Source organism: Corapipo altera, unplaced genomic scaffold (assembly GCF_003945725.1).
Source record: "Corapipo altera isolate COAL_440 unplaced genomic scaffold, ASM394572v1 113, whole genome shotgun sequence".
Taxonomy (NCBI): Eukaryota; Metazoa; Chordata; class Aves; order Passeriformes; family Pipridae; genus Corapipo; species Corapipo altera.
Genome location: NW_020884895.1, coordinates 1,665,114 through 1,681,467, shown reverse-complemented (window position 1 = coordinate 1,681,467; position 16,354 = coordinate 1,665,114). Strand labels below are relative to the sequence as shown.

The 16,354-nt window shown below is 44.8% G+C and overlaps 1 protein-coding gene and 1 long non-coding RNA gene across 2 annotated transcripts in view; one reads left to right on the top strand and one right to left on the bottom strand.

The window, feature by feature from the left end:
• Positions 1-15,224: 15,224 nt before the first annotated feature.
• On the bottom strand, positions 15,225-16,022 carry LOC113949047. Its single transcript, XR_003528321.1, has 2 exons — positions 15,946-16,022; positions 15,225-15,638 (listed from the first exon to the last, which is right to left on the bottom strand). It is a non-coding gene; the product is annotated as an uncharacterized LOC113949047 (long non-coding RNA).
• Positions 16,011-16,354, top strand: part of LPP (LIM domain containing preferred translocation partner in lipoma) — a 328,422-nt gene continuing 328,078 nt past the window's right edge. The window contains exon 1 of the mRNA XM_027647152.1: positions 16,011-16,121. The gene's annotated coding sequence lies outside the window, so the exon portion shown is untranslated. The remainder of the gene's footprint in view (positions 16,122-16,354) is intronic.

The window sequence follows — 16,354 nt, the reverse complement described above, 5'->3', positions numbered from 1 at the left end:
TGGTATGAGGCAGAGCCACTGTGTTGCTTGTAAGTGGGCAAAGTACAACATATTTTACTTTTTGGATGCTCTAAGTGGGACCTCTTTGCTTTTGAGCATTGCTCAAATAAAACAAAGCACTGGAGTTTTTGCCCATCACTACAATTGCACATTCAGTTTCATGGTGTGACATCTGGGCTGAGTTTGTGTAAACTCTAATGTCAGAAATAACGACATTTCCAGCCGATGGTACAGCACTGATTGAACTGCCAAGGATGTGCCCATTTGTAGCAGCTCTGAGCTGGAGGATGGCTCATGGAACAGAGAGCTAATTTCTTTGCACTCACAAGCACCTCTGACCCAATCAGCGCTATTCCAGCGGTTATTTTTCTGTCTTCAGTTTCAGAGCTTGTAAGGATTCGGCTTGCCAGGTGCTGGATACTGAAATGACAGAGACAGATCTGGATTGCATCTAGTTGGCAAGTGGAGCACACCATTTTTAGCCAGGAAGTATATCTTTTGATATTGCAGCGAGATAATTGATGTATTACAGTAGGTCAGCACTGTCTTGAGGGATTTGGGGCAATGGGATTGTCTGTACCCCAGTGTCATTCACAATCTTGTGTTCATATTACATCCTGCAGTAGTACATGCCTGTGCTGATATTTTATAAAAACCAACTCCAGGTCAGGATGCCAAATTGCTCTTGAAGCAAGTGAATCTGGCAGCAAGGAAAGAGCTTGGACCATCTTCTTGGGCACAAAGTGGTGATGGAAAAGTAAACAGGACAGATGGTGGTTGCTATAACAGACACCTGGCGCTGCAAAGCCACTGCTCTGTCACTTTACCCAGTGAAAACCTTAAGAAAAACCCCCACTTCCACAAGCATGTTCATGGATTTAATCCAGTGGGACCTAGAAAAGCCAATTTGACACATGTCCATAGGAAACAACCCTTTAGAGGGTGTCATTGCAACCTGTTATCTTTAACTCCTTGATCTGAATGACCAAATGCTTATTTACATCCATCATTACGACCAAAGACTTGAATTTGTACTCTTAAATATGCAGTGAGGTATGTCTCTTTCTCCAGGCTGCTGCTTGCCAGGGAATGCATATATAAAGCAAGGTGCTCCCTTCTGTCACCAAGGACAATGTGCTCTTATTAGTCAATAGCTGCTGGCAAGCCCTGGAGGCTGGACATGCTTCTCGTTTCAGCAACCTGGAGTGAACATGGAAAGCACCTGGCTACAAGGGCTGTAAACAAATAGAGACTTGACTGGGAGTTGCCACATAGCACAGGAGTTTAAATGATACACAAAGCAAGGCACCTCCTATTACTAAGGAAAATTCAAGCCACCGTTTGTCCCTGCATGGTTCTGTTTTCCAATGCCACCACAATGCCAATCCCGTCAAGAGACAGTTTGGGATGGAGGATTCGCTGGGCCTGATGCAATGTTCTCAGCCTGGGATCAGATTAGTCCTAACCCAAGATCTTATGCAAATCCGAGGCTGAAGGAAGCTTGAGAATGAAATAAGAGAAAATCCCCCTGATCAAGGTTGCTGATAAAAGCAACCGCCTCCAGCTGGTGAGCAGCACCGCCCACAGCCTGGCTGCTGGTGTGCCAGGCTGGGCAGGGGCTCGGGAGGCTAATGACAGTCCAGCACACTGAGTGTGCCTATCAGGCAGGAGGATAACAGGATGTTGTCCCATCCCACGCACAGAACAGCTCTACCTGAGCAAGCAGGAGGCCATGCCAAAAACGCGGACAGAGGCAAACATATATTTCACACTGTATGTGGGGAGTCCCGGGGCAGCTGTACTGATCTCTCAGCTGTAATGGATGTGTAGAGGGGCTGAGTGCAGGCACCGTGCACCCTCCATTTTCCTTGCTAGATGTCTTCTGTTCAGTGCATTATACATGTACTTTCTCGTGTGGCCAAGATTTGGGAGTTAAGAGGGTCTCCAGGGTGACTGTGCTTCCCACCTGCTTACAGACAGTACTCACAGAGTGTTTGTTGTGGTGTCCCTTTGGTGGGAAGGGATCTACTCTAGTTATCCCAATTATTAGGAATGCAACCAGGTCCCACAATTGATTTCACACAAGCTGATAAATGCCATTCAAATGGCAGCACCTTCTCTCCCCTGCCCTCAATGCACAGAGTACACACTACAGTGAAGTACAAAGCACCGCAATTGCAGAAACAACTTCTAGTAGCCACTGTAATCCCTGATAATTACTCTTCTTAACCTTCCCTGGTGCCTTACAGATGCTTGATGGCTGCTCATCAAAGCCAACTGCGTGTCCTACCTGTGCAAGACTCTTGGTATCTGGTATCAATGTGACTAAGACCGACTTGCAGGTTCTGTCACTTACCATTCCCAAGAAACTTTCTCCCGAAGGCAGTCAAGGCACAGGGCTGCCACGGCAGGTATTTTGCCCAATTAAGCAAGTGAGCAGTGCTATGTGGCTGGTTGACATTTAGAGCAGAGCAGAGGAAGACAGATTGGGGGAAGATGTTGCAACATTGTTTGCGTTGGCAGTGGATTGGGTTGCGAAAAAGCCCTAAGAGAAAGTAACAAACAAAGGGTGTGTCTGGAAAGGGGGTTGAGTTCAGAAACCTTTGCACAACGTGCAAGCAACACGTGCAAGAGCCAGGTGATTCAGAGCTGCCTTTCCTACGCTCTTGTGACCTAAATCCCCCAACAAAAGGGACTAGTATGTGTAAATACAGCAAGAGCCTCCTGGCCTCTGGACCTGGTTTTCCAGGAAGAGCTCTTCCTCCTTGCCCTGTTGTACAGAACAACATACTTAGGTGCAGCATGGATGTTTTTATGGTTGTGTTTGGAGGCTCAGGGAATGTTTAAGACCAGACTTGGGGGTAGTGGCCCAGTATTTTAGGTTTTGCGTGGCTGGGTCTCTTCTAACATAAAGCTTCTCTTTACATTGCCTCTTGCAAGTCAACTCTTGTATGATTATTTTAGATTCTTTCCATTTGTTTTTTTTCTCCAGAATAGGAAACAGCTTTAGTTTGCTTGGAGGAGCGGAGGGTTAGTGCTCCATGTGTGTGATGTTTTCATAGGATCATGGAATGGTTTGGGTTCTAAGGGACCTTAAAGATCATCTAGTTCCAAAGCACCCCCATGGGCAAGGATGCCACCCACTAGACCACGTTGCACAGGGCCCCATCCAACCCTCAGACATGTCCAGGGATGCTTTAAGAAGTATCGTGTTAGTCCAGGCTTCTAGAAGAGCAGAACAGGCAGAATCAGCAATACCTCTCGGTTACAGGGAAATGTACTTTCCAGCTTCTTTTGGAGATCCAGGAACTAAGTGCAGGTGTTCCCTGGTCCTTCAGTTCAACACACAGTATTAGTTATTGTTCCATCTGCTGTGGGAGCTCCTCTCTAGCACACTGCTGTGTCACTTTACAGTAAATTTTTCTGAGGCCATGTTATTTCCTGGGAGGGGTGTCTATGAGACGTCCATGAGCTTTTTAATCCCTTGGGGACCCGTTTAGAGGTCAGTCATTGCTTTCTACCATTATAGACAGCCTTTCACCCCATCTTGCATGGCCAAGAGGAGATCACACAGTGATGCTGACTCAGTGCTACAGAGAGGGGTTCTGTCACCAGGCACTGATGAGGCAAGATGATGCAGTGATGTCATGAGGGTGGAATCTGCATATCCTGTTGGAATAAACAGACAAATGCCAAGTCAAGCTCCTCCATAATCTCTTGTATTCTTAGATTTTTTTCACTGTCATTTGTGATTCAGCCTTTGAGGCACCTGGTGTTTGTCTGTTTTTTTCCCACTACTGAATCATGTTCTCATTTGCACATTATTCCTTGTCTGAATTTCCCCAATCAGTGTCTAGACAGATACTGCTGTTTTGCGAGGAATACGGGTGAAAAAGCACATTTTTACTCCTGAGGATCTCAGAAGATTTTCTGAGAGGCAGAAAGTTCACTCTCTTCTTTGAACAACATACAGACTATCAAAAATCAGACCACGGCATGGGCAGAGATAGGAACACAGTGTGTAGGGAACATAATATTCAGGTAGGGCGGCCAACACAGTGCTCAACTGTGTCTTAGTCTCTATAAATCCTCCAGATGTCTCACAGGCAGAACAGCACAAATAAGGTCTCCAGAATGCACTCAAATCCAGTGAAAGAAGAAACTCTATGAATCAGCATGCTGTGTATTGAGGTCAGTTAGGAGGAAGGCAGAAGGACATTAACATGAGAATAGTAATTTATTAAAACACTGCAGACCTGAGAAAGAAGAGTAGGAATTGTTGATTTCAGAGATCATGTGCAACAACTGCCAGACAGGGGACTTCCCCTTCTTCTCTCCTGGAGTATGACCTCCATTCATACTTTAGCTGCTCTGGTTTATATCTACGTGTTGTAGCTCCAAAACCCTCAGAGCTGAGTTTGTCTGCAATATTTTTATGTAATGCATTTAACAGCTTCCCTACATGGACTGTGTGCAGTTCTTTGGGGACAAAGCCATTTTTCAAAGTTAGTGCTGCGGAGACAATAAAAAAGAGCTAAAAGAGATTAGAGTTTTGACTCTTACTATATATCAGGGAAATCTTACTGGAAACCTCAGACAGATGCACAGTAAAAAGGCTAAGCATGCTGCTTCTGTGATATATTTGCCTGAAATTGCTAGAAGACTCATATAACTTTTCCCTGTTTGCACTTCCGAAACAGATTGCTTCACTTCTTGATCCAAAATTTGAGCAGTTCATGCTTGAAAAACTGCAAACCAAGGGGCATTGGCTGATAATCACGTAATTGTGCTGCTTTTTCGTCCCTTTTTTTTCCAGTGTTTGTTGACAGCACATAAATCACAGTAGCTTTCCAGATAGTTATATTGGTAGAGCTCTGCTCCCGGTATTTAAAGGCAAATCTTGCAGTATGAGGACTGAACACCAGCAGAGCCATGGTCACTATCACTGTCAGCTTAGCTGGCAATAAAAGGAGGTTAAGCCAAATTGCATCGACTTCAGGCCTCTGTACAACAAAGTCACACTGGCTTTGTTTATTACGGGGCTGAGAGGGAGTTCATGGAGAGTTACCACAGCTCAGCTGATATATGTAAGTTGCTAAGCTGGTAAGTCTTGAGTCCCTATTTTCTGATTCAGATCTGACACAGGAAATGGAAGACAATAATTAATGAGTGGAAGAGGAGATATGGCTTTACAATAGAGAGAGATGGTGAGATAACCTTATTACATATTTCATTGGATCTTTTACCAAACAGATGATAGACTCATTATAAAGGGTGCATAGAACAAAGGAAACATTGACATTTAAAGAGATTCTGCTCCGGAAAGCAGCCACAGAATTGGCATGATGGGTTTCCTTGACTTTTATGTTTAGCTTTTGGGTGAAGGAACAGCTTTGTGCCTATTAGACCTGCTAACTGTTGCAATGCGGGAGTTACACTGATTTTGAGTCTGATGAGATTTTGGTCTTGAGGTATGCTTGTGTTCCTTCATCCATCTCTTTTTTTCTTTTTATTTTTTTTAAACTTCTTTTTCCATGAAGGCCAGGTAGCAGCAGCCTCTCCTCCATTGCTTTCTTTGTTTGGTTTTTCTCACTTGCTCACAGGTAGGGCTGCTTTTCCCACTATGTTGTTGCAGCTTCAAAGCTGCCTTCACACAAGCTTAAACTACCTTAGTTCAATCAGTGTGAACTTTTGCATTTGATGATCTACATTATCTGTAGAACGTCATATCCTTGTTCATTTAAAAAACTCTTCTAACCAACTAGAGCTGAAAAAACAGCTCTGTTGATACTTAGAGGGTCTGCACAGCCTTGTGCCCTGATTTAGTTAAAACTTCTTAAAGCTGCACTCTTTTAAATTAGTGTCATTGAGTATGCATTCGATATATTGGAAATGTCGTGCTGGGGTTGTACAAGCTATTGAGTTATATCCTCAGTGAGATATTATAAAATCCTTTGCTTTCAACAAGGCTCGAAAATAAGAATTAAAATACTTGTAAACTTGAAGTATATAAGTGCACTGGTGGAATTGAAGCAGTGACAATACTGGAATAAATACACGGGGTGAGATAAAACTGCATCGGGCTTTGTGTCACATCTCTCTGGCAAAGCACCCTCGTCAGACTCCACAGTTCCCTAGGTGTCTTTGGTAGCAGTGGCTGCTGCCTGGTTACATTTGGGATCACTTGGAACATGACGTGCTTCAAGCTAGTTAAAGTCTCATGAAAACCTGTAGGTAACACCCAAACAAAAGGCTGCACTGAGGCCATTTTACTCTTTCTGAAATGACGTTTCTCAGAATTTGGGTTCACAGGAAATTGCAGCTTTCCGGTTTGATTCAGGAAAACATGAAATGTCAGATTTTTCTGTGGAACAGAGATTTTGGGCACTCATTCGGCTTAGCCAGCAGGTGAGGAGAAGCTTAACAGTAGCACATGGAGTTAGTGTCCACCGCAGTAATCCCTTGAGCAAAGAGCACATGAGGCTGGAAAGCTCTGAAAGGGAAGTCAAAATGACCCTTACAGAAAACCTTTCCTAAAGGAAATCACATCTGTTCAAGCTGGCATGCAGGACTGTTCTCAGGAGGAGCGAGATGCAAAGTTCAAGGGAACTGCCTGCGAAGACACACAGTGACGGCGCTGGGGTTATATAATGTGCCTTGGTGTGAGGAAGCTCTTTGTTCTATTTACAAATCCCTGTAATACTGACAAGGAAACTTCAGTGGCTGCCTTCCAAAGACAACAATGAAGAAAGAAAGAAAGGTGGGTTTTTCTTTGTCTTGCAGCCCCCATAAATCCCCTCCTATTCTGAAATGTGATTTTTTAAATTATTTTTTTCCCCCCCGTGTGTAATCCCATTGCAGGTTTTACAAGTGTTATTACAAAGCAATCAAACATGGGAGCAGTGAGGAAGAGTGCACCAAGGAACACTGAGCCTATTTGTTTGAAAACTCTACAGGTGCTGCTTACAGCTTTGAAACACCAGGGTTATTGTGTCTGGAGAATATTGTTTCATCCACAAAGAGGTCAAATACCGGAGAACATTCTTGGATATTATGTGAGATTTAAGTCAGACTTGTTTCTCAAAGACTACCTTATAAACTGGTTTATCTGATACAAAAGTTCCCAAACCCTGAGAAAACTCAGGGTGAGATTGGAACACCACGGGAGAGGATAGAGAAGAGGTCACAAAATCATGAACAATGCAGAGAAAAGGAATAGGGAATGATTAATCACTATTTGCTATAGCACGAGAACACTGATTTTCATTTAAAAAAATCACAGTAATTTTTCTGTGCAGAAACAGGCTGTTATTAAAGAAACTGCACTAAGCCAATCCCTGGGACTCTGCCTGTACCGCTCACTTTTCTCTACTTCTTAGTAAACATTAGACTGAATGGTGTATAACTGTAATGTCCTCTGGGTATAAACTTTGGTACCTGTTACTAAATCCATTCTATATATTTACTGGTGAACAGTTTGGCTGTAGACTAAAACTGAGCTACAGTACTTAGGCTGTTCTTGCTATTCAATGAGAGATTTATTCTGTAAGACCCACATCTTCATCTTCAGCTATTAACAAGTTCCTGTTTAATTTCCTAGGTATTTTGGGGAAAAAGGCATGCATTTGGTAAAAGCACATTGTAAAAGAACTACAAGGTAAGGATAGTCCTCTTGAGTCTTGTTCAAACTCCATTTCAGACATCAGGAATCCTTTATCTTAGCTCTCTATCTAGGAAAATATTTACCCATTCTAATGACCTAATCACAGGAAGGGGCCAGGGCCCAATTTTCTCGTTTGCCTGCCTGTCTCATCGTGGGGTGAGGCTTTATGCAGGGTGTGTACCAGTCCCAGGTCCTTGTGCAGAGCTTGCAGTTGGTGTCCAACACCAACAGCATCAACCGGTGCAACACTCTGGGTGCTTATGACAGAGTCTGGGTGCTTTCAAATGCTTCCTGGTGATATTCAGCTTCTCCATCAGTGCCTTCCTACCACGTGTGCAGCGTGGCCACCTCATCTAAGAATCTTTGGAGCAACATTGACATGCATAAAGCAAGGCCCAGTGGATTGTCGTTCCTACTTGAATGTAAAGAATGAGTGAAAGATCTTAACTGAAAGGTGCTGGAACCATTCTCTTAGGACAAAGGCAGAGCAGGAGACAGCCCAGATGAAGTCATGGATGTTCAAAGAGTTGAGTTGCTGTGTTTCCACAAGTAAAGACGCAAGCTGATATCTTGGTAATAAGAAAGGGTGGGGACGGTTATATTCTTAGGTTGCTTGTTGCCTTAAACCCTCCTGCTCTGTAATGCTAAATAAAACACATACTTAAATGATATAGCTCAGTATTCCTGATCAGCTGCCCAAAGGGAGGAAACAGAGAGTTGTAAACAGCTGACACATGGGTGTAGCCAGCTTTTGATTTAATAGTGGAGAAAAGCGGCATTTTTCAGTCCATGTTTGGGAAGGGTGAGATGCTGAACACGTGAGATGGGCCTCCAGAAGTTCTGCAAATGCTGGAATAATATGGCTAAAACGTAGGCAGGATAATGCAAATACCAGCTGTAATTTTTTCCCTGTAGCAGGTGTGGGCCTGAGAAATATGGATGACACCAAAATGTTGGCTTTCCTGAAATTTTGAAGCAATTTGACTCTTTCTAAAAGGTCTGTGCAGATCAGGTATTTTTAAGTGTATTGCCTCAAGCTCACAAGCTCACCATGGATTACCAGCTCTTGACAAGAGCAATACCAGGCTCCTGGAGCTGTGGTGGCTGTGGTGGGTCTATAGCATCAAACAGGTAATTGAAGTAGCTATGTCCTGAAAGAGGGGACAGAGTACACATAGGTTGGTCTAACATCTTATGGATTTGCCAAGACACCAATGAGATCCTAAGGTTTCTCCAGAGCAGCCATCTCGTAGTAGTTGAGAACAAACTCAGTGTTCTCAGGTTATTACACTGAAGGGAAGGGAAGGGAAGATGGTGCTTCCAGCGCACATTTACTCTCCAATTGTCCACTAGATTAGAGACAAGCAATTTGGAAGAGATCTCTGAGCAATCTGGTTTAGCTCTCTGCAGACATTCCTCTCCAGCCGCAAGCAGCTCATGAGCAGTTTGAGCCCAGCTCCAGTGCCAGGGATCTGTCACCTCACTGGCAGCAGGGCTGGGCTGCCTTGTTGGTGATCCAAAATTTTGATGGTGTGAGAAAATGTGCATGCAGGGACAGCTGAGCCCAGGGATGCTGGGGTGCCCTGCACTGCCTCTGTGTCCCACAGAGGAATGGAGCAGACAAAGCAGCCTCTGGGCAGAGATGCTCTTGGTCGAGGTCAAACAGATGAGTTGAAATGGGTCTATAAAAATTATTGAGTCAGTCTATACTTACATGCTATAAGGTATACAGAGTTTTGAGGGTAACTAATGGAGATAGTGAGTTCATCACTTTAATACCTGAGTGTGATCTCCCAGAGGCTTGGAAGGGCTGCTGTCTCCTTTCCTAGGTGGTACACTGAGGTACAAAGCTCCAGAGTCACTTGTGAGGAACATATTGGACAAGTGTTTCCCATTAGGAAATGTTTATTTGTCAGACATGATTCCTTTCATGTTGTGCGTGTGTGAGTGTATCCATTTTAGCAAGATACTCTAGGAAATGTTTTCTTGGAATCAGCATGGAATTTCTGGCCAAAATGGTCCTTCATCATGGCAAGGTCATTCCTGGGCTGGCTGGGAAACTGTAGGTCAGGTCATGGACCTGAGACTGGCAAGATGGGGAATTAGAACAGGCGAAACGGTGCCCTGATCCTCAGTTCTGGCACTGTGATTTGTTTTTCATTGCATGCTTTTTGTCCTTTATTACAAGGGAGAAAAATGTTGAGAAGTCCTGGTTTTGTCACAGTAGAGATGGGAAAACTTCCAGACTCTCCAAGATATTGGCAAATGTTGGAAGCTGTTTCTAGCTCAGCTCAATCTGCAACTTTCCCAAAGTCCCACGTCTGCTCTGTTGCAGAGTGGCATACTTAGCCCTGGTTTCCTACAAAGAAAATGATGTAAAGAAAACTATTTACTTTGGAAAATGACTGCCTAATCACATAGCTGGCACTCAAGAACTGGAGACTGAGCAGCCATGTCCTCTCGTTTTGACTTCATTGTCCTCTGTTTACAAGCTGGTCTGTCAGATTGGTCACACCTCTCAAATCTCAAGGCAGTAATTTTCCAAAATAAATAGTTTTCTTTACATTATTTTCTTTATATATATATCTTTGGTATAAACCAACTTAAACTCTTGCTTCTTCAAGGCTTTATGCCATTTAGGACCTCTGTAGGAGTCAGCTAGGTGTTTTGAAGTACTCCATGGAAAACACCTCCCAAGCCAGCAAATCCAGAGCTTTGCTGTTGCATAAGGCACTATCTTATGGCACTGTGGGATTTGGGCTACCCAGAACCTCCGGGGACATCCACCTTAACTTACTGGTCTTTGGCATTACCCAAACTGCACAGCTTCTCAGACTTCTCAAACTCTTCTTATCAATCCTGTTCTTCCCTCAAGTCTGCCCAAAGATCAAAAAGGGGATGGAAACGGAAATGTCCAGGGGGGCAACCAGAGAACTCAAGTTTTGTTCAGATGAAAACCATTGAAACAGAGTGTGCTACCTCTGAACGGGGAGGTCAGAAGGTCATTGGCTTATTTTGCAGCCTTCTTAAAAAACTCCCTTTGGATCTGTTGTTCACCACAGCTTAGACTGATTTTCATCCAGAATACCTCTTTATATTTTAATTTTGTTTTTATTTTATTTTTATTTGTGAATTATTTCTCCTATATTTTACTGGGGGAATCTAATTTTCTCATCTTCTCCCTTCCTAATATTTCATGTCTCTTTAGATGTCTTCATACTATACCCATGCTCCCTGACTAAAGGAGTTACAGGCAAAATCCACAGTTGGCATTTCTATCTTGCAGAGATTATATTTAGGTGGTTGTATACATTTCTACATGCTGTAACTCTATTTACTTTAGAAGAAGAGCTCACAAGATTGATGAGTGAAGCAACATATTTAAAATATACATCTTGTAAATGTGTTAATGACTATATAGGCTATAGGTCCCTGTGGAAATAAGAAAAGTCATTCTTTTAATAAACAATGGAGCACATCCAGTTTTTCTTTCTACTTAAGTTATTTCCAGCATATTCATTAAAATGCTACCAGATTCAATAATATTTGTCTCTTTCTTGGCTTCTTACATACATAGCTTTCTTCCATGACAACAAATCCAAGATTTTTTGGAGCCAAAGCAGGAATGATGATGTGTTTTTGTTGTTGTTGTTCTTCTAACCAGCTGTCTCTGCTCATCTTGCTGTCACTGGGAGAAGACATCTGCTTAGTACATTCAATATTTTCACTTTGATTCTCAACAGGGAGGTCAGAGCCTATGCAAAAATGTCCCCCAAAATATTTGTTACCACAAACATTTCTTTTAAGACTGGGGTACTTTGTTTACTCCGTGTAGGCTCCATAAAGCATTTAACTTATTCCCTTCCTGTAAAGCAGAGCACTCGTGATTTCAGTGCTAAAATCTGGACATGAGACATTCACCATTAGTGAGACACGGTGCAAGATACCAGATGGTGTAAAATACAAAGTCTAGTGGCTTCTGTTTTAATTATATCACATCATTCTGATGAGATACTATGAAGTTGCTTTTTTTCTCCCCACTAAGCTGAGACCCAGAGACTGAGGATTGTTAAGGAAATTATCAACTTCTTTACCAATTCTTTGTGCTAATTTCATCAAAAATTATTAGAAATATGGAGTAGAGCTAGTAATGGTTTGCCTGTGGCCAAAGAGCTTCAGGTAGTTCTTTCTTTTAGGCACTAACAACTCTCCTTCCTCATTAACCAAAGATGCAGTCTAGCAAAACACTTCAATCCTTAAATCCACCCTGTTCAATGGAAAGCTTAAACCTAAGCTAAAATCTCTCTGGGCTCAAATTGGATTTAAGCATGTCCTTAAAATGAAGTATGCTACACTGGCACATTGCTCAACTATACTTCTCAACATTGAGATTTAGCAGTTCTATAAAGCTTTACCATTCCTGTGGCACAGGCAGCTATGGCCCGGACAGTGGATGGAGCAAGGCAAGGAACAGACCCTGAAATGGGTTCAGGGAAGTTTATACACTCCTGAGGTACCCCAAACTCACTGTGGCCAACAGTGAAATGATATGGAATTCGACAGGACTGATTCCCAGGCAAAACTGAGCATCTTGTGAACCACTTGAAACTCAAAGATGTGCACAGAGATGCAGGGTTTGATGGTGGTCGCTATCTCACAGAAAGTTGGGGACATTGTTGGAAACTGTATTTCTCATCAAGACTCCCTTGGGGTTCTGGCCCAGACTTGATTGCTGCCAATGATCTGTGATTCAGTAATGCTTGCCCAGTACCATGTCTTGCATTCCTGTCTGGATGCAAACATACCCGCAAAGTGGGGAAGGAGAAATCTTGGCCCACTGCTGTTCCTAGATTCCTTCCACCAGGCAGCATGCACGTGTGTATCTCTCAGTCAGAAACCTGCACCCTGGTTGGAAATTAATTCAGACTTGCAGGTTGAGTCTTTTCTCTCCTGTCTGCCTAGTATCCATGCTGGTGTTTCCTCATTCCTTCCCCAGTGCCACAGGAATGCTATTGCTGTGAGCTCAGATTTTGCATATGCTTCCAAGAATACCCTTTGGAGACCGAAGGGTCAAGTGTGCACTGCGTGCGTCTTGGTGGAAACAGGCGTCCTGCTGGCGAGGTGGGTGAAAAGTTGTGGTTTGGGGCAGAGGAGTCTCCAGTTGATCTAAGGCTAATTGCATCTGATTTTTGTTTGAAAATTAGGTGGCAGCTCTCCCAAAAACACATGCTTAGTGTGTTTTCCAGCCTCTCTGGCTTTTACCCACAGAAGAATTAGTTCACCAGGTGGGCGACTTTCCTGTTGTTCTGAAATTGTTGCTAGTGAGGGAATACGTCAGATCCCCACAACTCCATCTGATTAAGAGCTGAATTGCAGCAAAAGTGACTTGGGTTAGAGATAAAGATAATTTATCTAACTGTGAAGCTCTTGAATGGATTCTCCAGACATTCTTATGAGCAGGGTAGGTGAACCTCTGTTGGGTATGGTTTAGCTCCTTTATGGCCTGAGAGATGGAATTCATTCGCAAGGGCTCTTCCCATCCTAGGTTTTTTTGGTGATTTTCGCATCTGAAATCTCACTGAAAAGGAGAGACCCAAAACTCTGAAAAGCAAGGTTTCACCTGCTGACTTTTGGAAACTTTGCACAGAACAGGATCTGATGGGAGGTGTGTCATTCTCTGCTCAGACCTTGTGCTGTGGGTTTATAAGGCCCCTCCAGACACAGGGAAGTGAATCAACTGGTCTAAAGTCACACAACAGAGGGAAAATATGAGGAGAAGCCAGGTTTCCAATCTCCTAGTCATGCACCTTAACCACTAAAAAACTTAATTTCCTTGACTTAATACTGGCCCAGGCTGACTCCTGTATTCCTGCCTCCTAAGTGGCCTATGCAATGTCAAACATTTCGGTCTTTTGCTGTTTAATTCATTTTGCTGCTATGGTGCAGGGTGCGGTTGATATTACCAAAGGAATGATTGTATGTTTGCCAGTGTTTTTGATTCTTTCCAGGCAAAGAACAGATTTTCACAGCCAGGCTCAACACCTTGAATTTTCTACTTTCATTTCCAAAGTGTATGATATTGTTCATGATAGGAAACTGGAAAAAAAAAAAAAAGAAAATTCATGCTTTGTTTGACAAGGCAGTGACCATTCTGGGCAGCAGGTTACAAGGGTAATGGGCTGCAAATCAAACTTCTGCTGCTGAGCTGCAGAGGATTAGTCACAGTTCATCTACCTGCAAAATGGAGGTAGTAGTAGTTACTATCTTACACTTTGGAGGCTCAAAGCTTAAAACTTGTGGGATCATTCAAAGGAGGCTGCTATGGATGGGCAAAGTATTTTATCTTCTGTTAACAGGACTGGAAAATTGCATAAGCTTGATGGATAAAGAAGCAATAATTGTTGGATATGGGACAAGGAAAATATTTGACCACTGGTTTTCTCTGAAATACTAAATGGAGAACACTTGTCTCTCATCTTAGGCCAAACAATTTTTTTAGTGTTCAGATGCTTCCCCTAGATACCAATTGACACAACACTAGGGCTGTTGCAGATCTGCAAGAAAGCTCAAATAGAGAAAAAAAATCCAGGCAATAGTTCCTGTGTGTATCTGCTTCTGAGGAGCATTTAAATCTGGGCTCCATTGAGAGCCTCACCATGCTGAGGTTGACAGACATCAGTGCCAGGCAGTCCCTGGTGATGACCACCTGCTCCTAGTGGCAGAAAACCCCATCATGAGTTGTCCTTGGAGGGCAATCCAGGAGCATGACCTTGCAGCCCAGTGGTCAAAGTGCTCAGATGGAAGGAGATAGGTGAACTGTAGATTCTGGAGGGAGGGAGCTGAACTCAGGTTTACAGGGCCTTGGGTGAAGGCTTTGGCTGCTCAGCTTGAGCTGGTTCTACAGTCTCATCCACTGATGCTCTAGAAAGCAGCTGTGTCTTTCACAACAGGCCATGTTCACAGAGCACTGCTGGCACTCTAGGTACAACTACAGCACAGGGCCCTGGTGACTCATGCACTGTTCAGCTTTGGTTTTGGATCTCAGCAGGGTTTAAACACAGGTTAGGTGGCTGGGACAAGGCTTGGGTATTTCTAGTCAGTCATAATGCTTAGAAAATGCCTGTGACCATGACTGACAGGCTCATGCAGATTTAGCTGCAGTGCTTCTAAAACAGCATCTGGCCCCGGCAGCCCTCTCTGTTCCTGGGGGGAGTTTAGCACCCCTGGTACACAGGGGCCACCACAGTGGAGACAGGGAGTGTGCACTGAGGAGTCAATTTGGGATACACCATGCTTCCCCTTCTGTGGGGCCTGCCAGGGAAGGGGTGCTTGTCAGGGCAGGGTGATATCTCCTGAGGTCTCTGATCTGGAAGCACACTGACTTTGGCAGCCAGGGAAGGTGAAGAGAGGCTGAATGACAATTCTCTACTTCAGCTTCTTAAGTCTTTTAAGCACTTATTGTCCTTTTTGGGTCCTAACGTGTAGACTTGGCCTCCTGGGGCTGTCAAGGACTGTCTGTGGATATTAAAGCTGGTAATGGGATAAGATTGTAAACATCTTCTGAAAGCAAACAGCAGAGCCCTTTATTGTAAAAATGAAATACATTTAAAGTGCCTAAAAAGTCATCCAGAAATCTCTTTCCAAATGAGTAAGGCTTGGCAGTGCTCCCCTTCACAGCCTGAACACAATGTAACCCTTCTGTCTTCCCCTTCTTTTCAGGGCAGATGCAGATACTGAACAGCTACTTAAAGGGTAACATTCCATTATAAAAACAATCACACTAAAAATCCCAATTATTTTAATTGCAGTCCTTAGAAATAGCCACAAAACAATCAAACAGAAAGCAATCAGAAAACAGTTTCCCTTCCCCCTCTCCTTAATATTCTCGACAGGTTTTTTTCTGAATCTCTGAGCAGGCAGCTCCTTTGGAACTCCCAGCACCTTTTACCTCCCCTCACCTTGTCCTTCACCCCAGCTGTGGAAGAACAGAGAAAAAGTTAGTTGGAAAGCACCCAAAAAATCACAGGACCCCTGAACAAAACTTCCCTGTGGAAAGTTGGATCCTGCTAGGCACAGGGTGCATTTCTGGGCCTAATGCTCCCCCAGCCCCGGGACGCAGTTCAGGAAGGTGATGCTCACAGGGTCGGGGCCGCCTCCAGGCCCGTTTTTCCCCCTGCCAGGTACCGGGAGCCGCTGCCCCCCGCCCCCCCTCCGCCGCGGCGCAGCGCAGCCCCCTCCCGCCGTGCGGCCGCCCCGGCCCCGGCCCCGGCCCCAGCCCTTACATGGACAAATCTGCCTGCAGGGAAAGACAGGAATTTGGGCCCTTGACGTCAGCCGCGGGCAGAGCGCGGCAGCCCGGCGGAGCGGGAGGCAGCGCCCGCCGCTTTCGCTTTTAGTTTCGGGGCCGTGCCGCCGAGCTCGGGGCCGCCGGGCCCCCCTTCCCTGCACCCGGGGGGAGGTAAGGGCTGGGGGGGGCGGCGCGGCAGGAGGGATGCGGGAGCGGGGGGATGCGGCGGGGCCGGAGGAGCGGAGGGAGGGATGCGGCGGGGTGGGGCGCGGGAGGGGCAGCCCGGGGGGCAGCGGCGGGCACGGGATGGGGGTACCCGGGCGGGAGCGCGGGAGGGGCCGCCCGGGGGACGCGGCGGGGCAGCGGCGCGGGGCGCGGAAGGGGCCGGCGGGCGGGCGGAAGGA